This window comes from Miscanthus floridulus, chromosome 8 (assembly GCF_019320115.1).
Source record: "Miscanthus floridulus cultivar M001 chromosome 8, ASM1932011v1, whole genome shotgun sequence".
NCBI lineage: Eukaryota > Viridiplantae > Streptophyta > Magnoliopsida > Poales > Poaceae > Miscanthus > Miscanthus floridulus.
Genome location: NC_089587.1, coordinates 128,229,202 through 128,238,229, shown reverse-complemented (window position 1 = coordinate 128,238,229; position 9,028 = coordinate 128,229,202).

Here is a 9,028-nt window from a genome sequence, read left to right as displayed (position 1 = left end):
ATGACATGCCTCTCCTTCGAGCAATCTAAGGTAAAAGTTGATTGGCATGACATACATCCTTGCTAAGGACATGTTTAGTGCATCTAGTCATCTCTCCATTTTATTAGGCTCATTCATGAAAATCAAATGAAATTGATGTTTATATGGTATCACTATTGCTTCTATGCTTAACTTAATCTAGTGATAGCATATCACATGTTTATGGGCTTATAAACCTAGTGTTTAATCTAGAAAATGAACTCTAAGTGTTTAACTCAACATGGTACAAGATAACCCTTATTTGGAGGTGTGAAGAAGCTTGTCCTTGGATCAAACCGAGTTAAATATCTTTGGTAAATGATCTAGATTGGATCAAATTTAGGAAAATAATCCTCACCCCATTGATTGACATTGATAATCTCTACCTATCTATGTTTTTAAACCTTTGTGGTCATTGATGACAAAGGGGGAGAAATAGTGTATAAAGATAAGTGAAAAGACAACACAAAGGGGAGAGAAATAAAGATACAAGTGATAGGGGGAGAATTTAAGAATTTGACATAGGGGGAGAGATATGACAAAGGGAAGGAATTAATTAAAATTTTGAGCACATAAGTAGAGGGAGCAAGCTTATAAACTTGTATAGTGCATTTCATATGTTTGCTTGCATGGCATAAGTTCTAAATTTTAAAATATCCATGCTTGTGTGGTGTATGCTAGTTGTAAGATTGAATGATGAAATAAAATCATTAGATAACTTTCATTTCCAAGTAAGTGTTTACAAGTAGTATCTTTTCGAAGTATGTTTTCAAGTGGTATAAAGCTAACCATGGTGCTAAGGATGGTATAATGGTGCACTCCGATTGGTATCACGCTTCAAAGGTCCATCTTTTATACCTTAGCATCATTTGGTAGACATTGTCTCCTATATTTTCTATCTAAGCATATGTGCAAGCTACAATCCAAACTTTTAGCACATATGTAGGGGGAGCAATTGCTACCATTTGGGGTTCATGAAACTTGTCCATATTCTTTTACACATGGTAAATATGCTTGGACAAGCAACATGGACTCAATTGAATTTCAATTCATATCTTTGTGAAAGGGTTGTCATCAATTACCAAAAAGGGGGAGATTGAAAGCTCTAGTTTAGTTTTGGTGAATTGATGAAACCCTAAGTGCTAACCTAGTTTATCAAGTGATCATGAGATAGGTAGCACATTCCAAGTGGTGAAGCAAATGAAGATCATAACATGATGATGATGATGCCATGACGATGATCTAGTGCTTGGACTTGGAAAGAAGAAAGAGAAAAACAAAAAGCTCAAGGCAAAGGTATAAACCATAGGAGCTATTTTGTTTTTGGTGATCAAGACACTTAGAGAGTGTGATCACGTTTAGGTTTCATAGCCGTACTATTAAGAGGGGTGAATCTCGTATCGGAATGTGGTTATCAAAGTGCCACTAGATGCTCTAACTCATTGCATATGCATTTAGGATCTAGTGGAATGCTAACACCCTTGAAAATGTTTATGAAAATATGCTAACACATGTGCATAAGGTGATACACTTGGTGGTTGGCACATTTGAGCAAGGGTGAAGAAGTTATAGGTGAAAAGGAGTTAGTCTCGCTGGTCACAAGGTGACCGGACGCTGGTCTTAGGCAGACCGGCGCGTCCGGTCAATTGTAACAGCAGAGACGCTGGCGTCGATCAAACGACCGGACGCTAGGTCGTTCAGCGACCGGATGCTGGAGGCAGGGTTCGGTCCTATTGCCAGGCAGCACACAGAGGCTAGGGTCTCTGACCGGACGCTGGCAGGGTCCGGTCGAGCATGACCGGACACGTCCGGTGGGCAAAATGCGTTTCTAGAACCTTACTGGAAATGACCGGACACTGGTGGCTCAGCGTCCGGTCAGTTATAGCGTAGCATCTGGTCAACTCAAGTGACCGTTGAGATTGGGACACGTGGCTATCGTCGGGCGACCGGACATTGAGGTCCAGCATCTGGTCAACTTGACCGGAGCGTCCGGTCAGCCCGTGTTGTGCCCAGTGATGGGGTACAATGGCTCTATTTCGTGGGGACTTCTATTTAAGCCCCATAGCCGGCTCAAGCTCATACACTTGGCCATTTGCATTGACATAGCAACCTTGTGAGCTTAGACAAAGCCCTCCCACTCATCTTCATCATTGATTAATCATCTTTGTGAGATTGGGAGAGAATCCAAGTACATTGCTTGAGTGTTTGCATCTAGAGGCACTTGGTGTTCGTGTTTCGCTGTGGAATTCGCTTGTTACTCTTGGTGGTTGCCGCCACCTAGATGGCTTGGAGCAGCGAGGATCGTCGAGTGGAGGTTGGTGATTGTCTCCGGCTCCGATCGTGGTGATTGTGAGGGGTTCTTGACCTTTCCCTGGCAGAGAGCCAAAAGGTACTCTAGTGGATTGCTCGTGGCTTATGTGATCCTCATCTTGTGTTGGTTGTGCGGCACCCTATTGAGGGTTTGGCGTGTGAAGCCAATTAGCGCGCGAACCTCCAAGTGAGTGAATCGCCACAACGAGGACTAGCTTGCCGGCAAGCAAGTGAACCTCAGTAAAAATCTTTGTGTTCATTATTGATTCCGAGGTGATTGGTATTTATTGTTATTTGTCTTTGTAATTGATTGGTTCCTTCATCAACACAGCGGTATAACCTTCTTGATCACTCTCTTTATATTACCGCAAACTAGTTGTCAAGCTCTTTAGTATAGCTAGTTGTGAGAGCTTGCTTGCTTGGTTGGTGTGGCTCTTTAGTTAGCCTTTGAGAGCACACTAACATAAGGTAGTGTCATAGCTATTGTGTGAATAGATACTATCTAAACTAGAATTGTGGTAGGTGGCTTGTATTTTGAGTAGGCTAGCGCAACACTTGCTTCGCCTCATAATTGTCCAACCTTTTTGTTAAGTGTTGTTGTAGAAAATTTTATTAGGCTATTCAACCCCCCCTAGCCATTAGGACCTTTCACAGGTACAGTCAGTTTTGGGACCTCTTCACTTTGGCAAGAAGCCGCTGCTCCTAGTCCCTGGTCCTAAGGATGTCGTCCTTGATCAGTACCTCGCTGCCGTGCTCATCCAGCTGGTCAATGCTGATGATGCTTGAACACAACTGCGGGATGTAATATACATCCGTTAGCGTGCGGTGCTCACCGTTCTGGCACCTAAAGATGATGGTGTCGCGCCCTCAGATTTCCACCCTTGAGCCAACACCAAACTTCACCATGCTAGTCACGTTGCCGTCAAGCTCAGAGAAGGCTTCCTTGGAGCCCGTCATGTGGTTGCTGGCGCCAGAGTCCAGGTACCACCGCTGCTCTTGTTCGTCGCCCACACGTCTGAGGTGGACTTGGGCGCGTGGTTTGTCGAGGTTGACAGCCTTCAGAGCCTTGTCGTGCCCTTCCACCGCCATCACCTCTCCCTTCTCCTTGGCCTCAATGTCATGCAGTGCACAGAACATCACCATCAGGAGAGTGGCCTCATCATCCTCATCAGTCTGCGCTAAATGAGCCTCAGCCTTCATCTCCTGCTTGCGATTTGGGCACTCCTTTATCCAATGGCCTATCTTCCCGCAACGCCGGCAGGAGTTGGGGTCGACCTTCTTCTTCTTCTTCTCCAAAGAAGCCTTGCCGTGGCGCTTGTCGTCGTCACCGTGGCTAGAGGAGACTTCCTTGGACTTCTTCTCCTTCATCCGAGCAGCCCACTCCTCCTCTATCAGCAGCAGCTTGCCACTATCTGTTGTTGTTGTGGCCTACTCCATGCGCTCGTCCACCGCCCGCAGATGGACTGTCACATCCTCAATGGTGAGGGTGAACAATTCCAGCATCGTCTCTATGGAGAAAGCAATATGGATGTACTTCACTGGCACGGAGTGAAGGTACTTGGAGACCGCCTCTTCTTTGTCGATGGTGGCGTCGTGGCTCCTCAGCTTGCTGATGAGCGACTGCAGGCGGAGGGAGAAGTCCTCCACCGACTCACCATCCTTGAACTTGAGGGTGGCGTACTTCTATTTCAGCAGTTGGGTCGTCGCCTTCTTTGCACTGTCGGAGCCGATGTGCATCGCTACAATGGCCTCCCACGCCTCCTTAGCAGAGTTCTTCGCCCACAACGGCTCCCTATACTCCGCTGGCACAGCAGCGAGGATAGCCTTCCGATGCTGATAAGTTGTCTTCTTCGTTGTCGGTGCCCTTGTCAATGGTATTCCAGAGCCAGTCGGTCTCTGAGCTTGACCTTCATGGTCACTGCTCACTCGACATAGCTTGGTGTGAGTCAGCGTCAGCCAACTGGTGCCGCTGACCTCTCGCACCATGCGCATGACGACCTCCTCTCATGGCTGGGCTGCCACAATAGCGCCGCTGCTGTCACCCATCTCCAAACCATCTGTCATCGCCAGCGGTTAGTCCAGCGACGGCGCTTGTATGGCTCTGATACTACTTGTTGGTCCCGAGATCTCCCGCATGGGTGAGCCCACCGGTCACCGGTGTTCTCACTCACTATGGCTAGAGGTAGAAGAAGAGAGGAAGAACAGAGCGTACACACACAGAACACAAAGCACCAGCGTTGGCCGGAGTTCTGCAGAGGAGAGGGCAAAACTGAACTTGCTCTCTTTTACTGAGTTATTGTGGGAAGCTATATATACAACTCTACCCATCTAATCCTAGTACATAGACATGTCAGGCTGTCATGCTGCTACAGTGACTAGATGTGACAGCAGGGCTGACTTTGGCGCATGTCCCTACTATGGCTACAGTGCGGTAGGGGAGCCTTTCGGCGCCTATCCCCTGCCGCGGCTACGGTGCAGCAGCAAGGGAGCCCTTTCGGCGCCTACCCCTACCGCACGTATAGGGGAGCAGCAGATTACTTTACAGGTGGTATTCTTAATGATCATGGTCTGTTCTAGTATGAACATGTTGGTTAGATGGTAATTTGGATAGGGCTAACTGTAGTCTTTTGTGGCCTAATTGTATAAGTGAAATGACCCAACTATAGTCTTTTGTGGCCTAGCTAAGTAGCTATAATCTTTTGTGTCCTATTGTACAAATGAACGTGGCATGTATTTGTGCTTTGAACCTAGAACTTCCAAACTGGAAAATGCTAAGTTCTAATGATTATAGTATAGATGTCACTTGAATTATTTATTTGCGCTCTTGAGAGTGAACTGCTGCTGGAAAATTTTGCTGCGATTCTTACTGTTGTTTGAGGCCCTGTTCGTTTGTCTTATAATCTGTATTTTTCAGCTTGTTTTTTTAGCCGGAACAGTGTTTTTCTCTCGTGACAAATCAGGCCGGAACAGTATTTTGGCTTGTTTTTGCAGCGAAGCGAACGGGGCCTGAGCTGCAGCTGTTGTGGATTGGTTGCAGTAGTTTTGGTACCTTGTGCTGTTGTGCAGCTGCTGCTACAGCTACAGCACTGCCTGTACCACGGCCGATCAGGCTGAGAAGCTTTTGTTTGGGAATGCTGGGAGTCATTGGATTTTGGTTAGAGGATGGAGATTGAAGTAAAGTTACGTTGGACTGAGGCCCTGTTTGACCGGGCTCCCGCGTGCTTCGGCTCCTACACTGTAGCGACACTAGAGCCGGAGCCACGGGAGCAAAAAAAAAAACGAGCTTCTTCGGCTCCGGTGGTGTCAGTGAGAGAGGAAAGGAGGAGAGAGAGAAATGACTTTGGTGATTAGTGTAGCTACAGTGATTCGACAGCAGGAGCTGGAGCTGCTCAGAGCCCGGCCCAAACGGGACCTGAATCTGCCTCCAGTAGTGTGGCCGTGTGGGGACCCACCTAGGGGGTCTAGGCATGGGTCATGATGACTGCTGAGTGGCCAAATGAGAGAGAAACTGACAGAGTACAGTGAGAAGCAAAGAAAATGCTATTTTCAGATAATGCAAGCTACTCTCATGGAAGGAAGACGAGAGAGCCATTCAGCCACCGTACAAACTTTGAGCCGTTTGGCGCCACTTGCTAGAACACAGCAGCGTGCTATCTGACATTTTAGATTACTGTAGCATAAGAAAAAAATGGCTCTGGCTTCTGTTAAAAATAAACTATAAACCAGATAAGCCAAAGGAGCTAGAGTTTTAGGCTCTGACTGGCTTCACTATAGTACAGAAGCAAGAGTAGAAGATGCCCTTAGATGGGATCCAGCAAATGATTTCACATCATATATTTTATCAGCCTCAATGTATAGATTTAGATCTAGCTCCAAAAATAGGACCCACAGGGATAAAATGATTAACCTTTATTTCAGCTCGTTGCTTTCGTTTGTCTTTTTTTTCCTTCTATTCTACGGAACCTGGTTCTATTCTTCGGACTGGATCTTCATAGGAGCACCGCTACAGTGTATGGATCCTAGCTCTATAGAAGCATTTAATGCATAAGACCAGCTTCGAACTGCCCACTGTAAGCGCTCTAAGCAGCCACACCTACCGCAGTTCGTCTCGTTCGCTTAGCTTATAAACCGTACTTTTTTTAGTTAATGAATAGAATTTTTCTCTCACAACAAATCAGTCAATAGTACTTTCAGCTATGGCTTATCAGACAAGCGAATATGGACAATTGTTGTAGAAGTGCAGCATTCGAGACGATTAGGGCTCAATCTTAAATTATAAGACATGCTGTATTTTCTAGATACATTGATTTTATCTAAAGATGAAAGTGATGTTCTCGATTGCCAAGACTTTGAGAAGATGGAGACCAATGTACAATCAAGAGCTGGACTTGATGGTAGAGGAAGTGATACTCAAGCTAGAGGTAGTATCAAGCTAGAGGCAAGGACGAACCAGCCGCTGAGGATTGGATGGGACACGTACGAAGGTATGTTCAGGCTCAGGATAGTCGGTTGTTCAGCCTTTGGCCCACGACTATACCTGCGTGGCGATACAAGCAAGTGAGCTAGAGAGTAATCGGAGTAATGCTGCTACTATCAATCTGCTTAAATGTTGCTGTAGTTGGCTGTTAGGCCAGTTTATCCTTACGTTTTGGATTCTGACGAGCGCCCCTAAAATGTTGTGAGCTTAAACTTTTGAACGCTTTATGATCAATACAAAGCGGGGGCAACCTTTTCTCTAGTTGATTTTACCATAAATCTAGAAATGGTATATATTTAAGTGCATAACAAAAACTATATACCTAGAAAAAACCAAAGCGACTTATAATTTGTAATGGATGGAGTATTTTAATTGTTCATTTTCAAAAAAAAAACTCATGTGATAGTGATGTATAAACATCATGTTCGAAGTATCTTTTATAGTCCTATATTTTCATATATTATTATTATTAGCAAATATGCCCGTACGTTACAACATGAAGAGAAAAAACTATTAAACTTTTAATAGAAAATATTACATTTATATATTTTTTATCCTTTTCTAGAAAAAAATAGTAGTTATAAGTTATTCTTTGATCACTATGGCATCCTTGCACGCATTTGGTACGGCTCTGTGCCAAGTGCTTGTTGTCGGAGTTAGAGCCAGAGTGGAAGGCCTTCAAGCAAAACCAACGTTTTGCGCTTTGACTCTTGCAACCAAAACAGTTTTGGCTCCATGTACAGGGAAAGTAGAAGCGTTTCTATCCTACGATCTTGTTTGATGTGGCTTCGCATACCTGGTGCTAGAGCCGCTAATATTGTCAATAATATAATAATATTCTATAAATTAATATTGGCAATAATATGATGATGTCCTATCAAGTCTATATTGAATTAAACTGCAACCTTGATAGATCTTTTTCCCTCATTGTAAGGTACAAAAATATTTACTCGTAAATATATCATCATTTTTTCATGTGTTGGTAGAGTTAGATATCAAGTTACTTCTTTTTAGGATACATAAAAATATGTAATATTAATATCTGATTAAAATAGGCAATGAGTTAGTTGTTGTCAAAGACCTCGATTTCAACGTGGCATCTATAAAAATATGTAACTGTAATATCTGATTAAAATCGGCAAGGAGTTAGTTGTTGTCACGACCTCTCTCGATTAAATTTTCACATAGCAACCCTCGTTGAGGATTGCATTAGTGTATATGTACAACTTGAAGATACATTTATTTTCATTAAGTTGACAAACTACTCAAGATTTCAGTTCATAGTTTGATTAATTAGGCCATCAACCCATCCAGGTTCTAATGATAGTAAGTTTTATTTCTAGTTAAAATTATATCAATAATTTAGTGATGAAAATATTTGTTTATGAGGGATAGGGATAAAGAATGATCAAAGTTTAAAGATCTATAATATTGTATTTATTTTTTATTTTTATATATAATAAAACAGGAGATACTCTAGAAAAGAAAAAAAACAAAAGGAAAATCACGCAATGAGAGAGCTAGATATGCAAGTCAAAGTCACGGGAACAAAACTGTGTTTTTTTTACAAAACAGAAAGAAAAGTTGGACACGGGAAAAGAAAAGACAACAGAAAAAACAGAACCGCAAAACAGAAACGCACACACGGGGATGGTCGGGAAACAGAAATAGAGACGAAAAAGGCCGAACTGAAAAATATATAGATAGGCAGAAAAAATATACATGTAAAAATAAGCGCAGGTGAAATAAAAAACATATTAATCGTGATTTAATAGTAGGATAAAAAGATATAGATACATCATTTTCTATTTCGATTTGGATTCCTATTAAGGTTCAAGATCGAAGAGATCATTCGTTCAAAAAAATAAGATTGACGAGATCTTTTTAGATCAGGAATCATAGCTATTCATGTTACCTCAAGAAAACTCTACATATGTCATATATAAATCTGGAGGGTTGCTATCAACCTGAAGGGCTGCACACAAAGAAACAGATACAATTTTTACATTCAGGAGTTAGTGGAGGGACGGATCAAAAAATGGATGGAGAATATTAGGTGTATATATATATATATATATATTAATATTAGGTATATAGATATAGATAACAATAAATATTATTTGGTCGTGCTTGTACGTAGAGAGGAACGCCGAATTGGAATTGAACTGGCCGATCCGGACTACAAACTTTCCAAACGTGCAGCTACATTTTTGGACGCCGAAT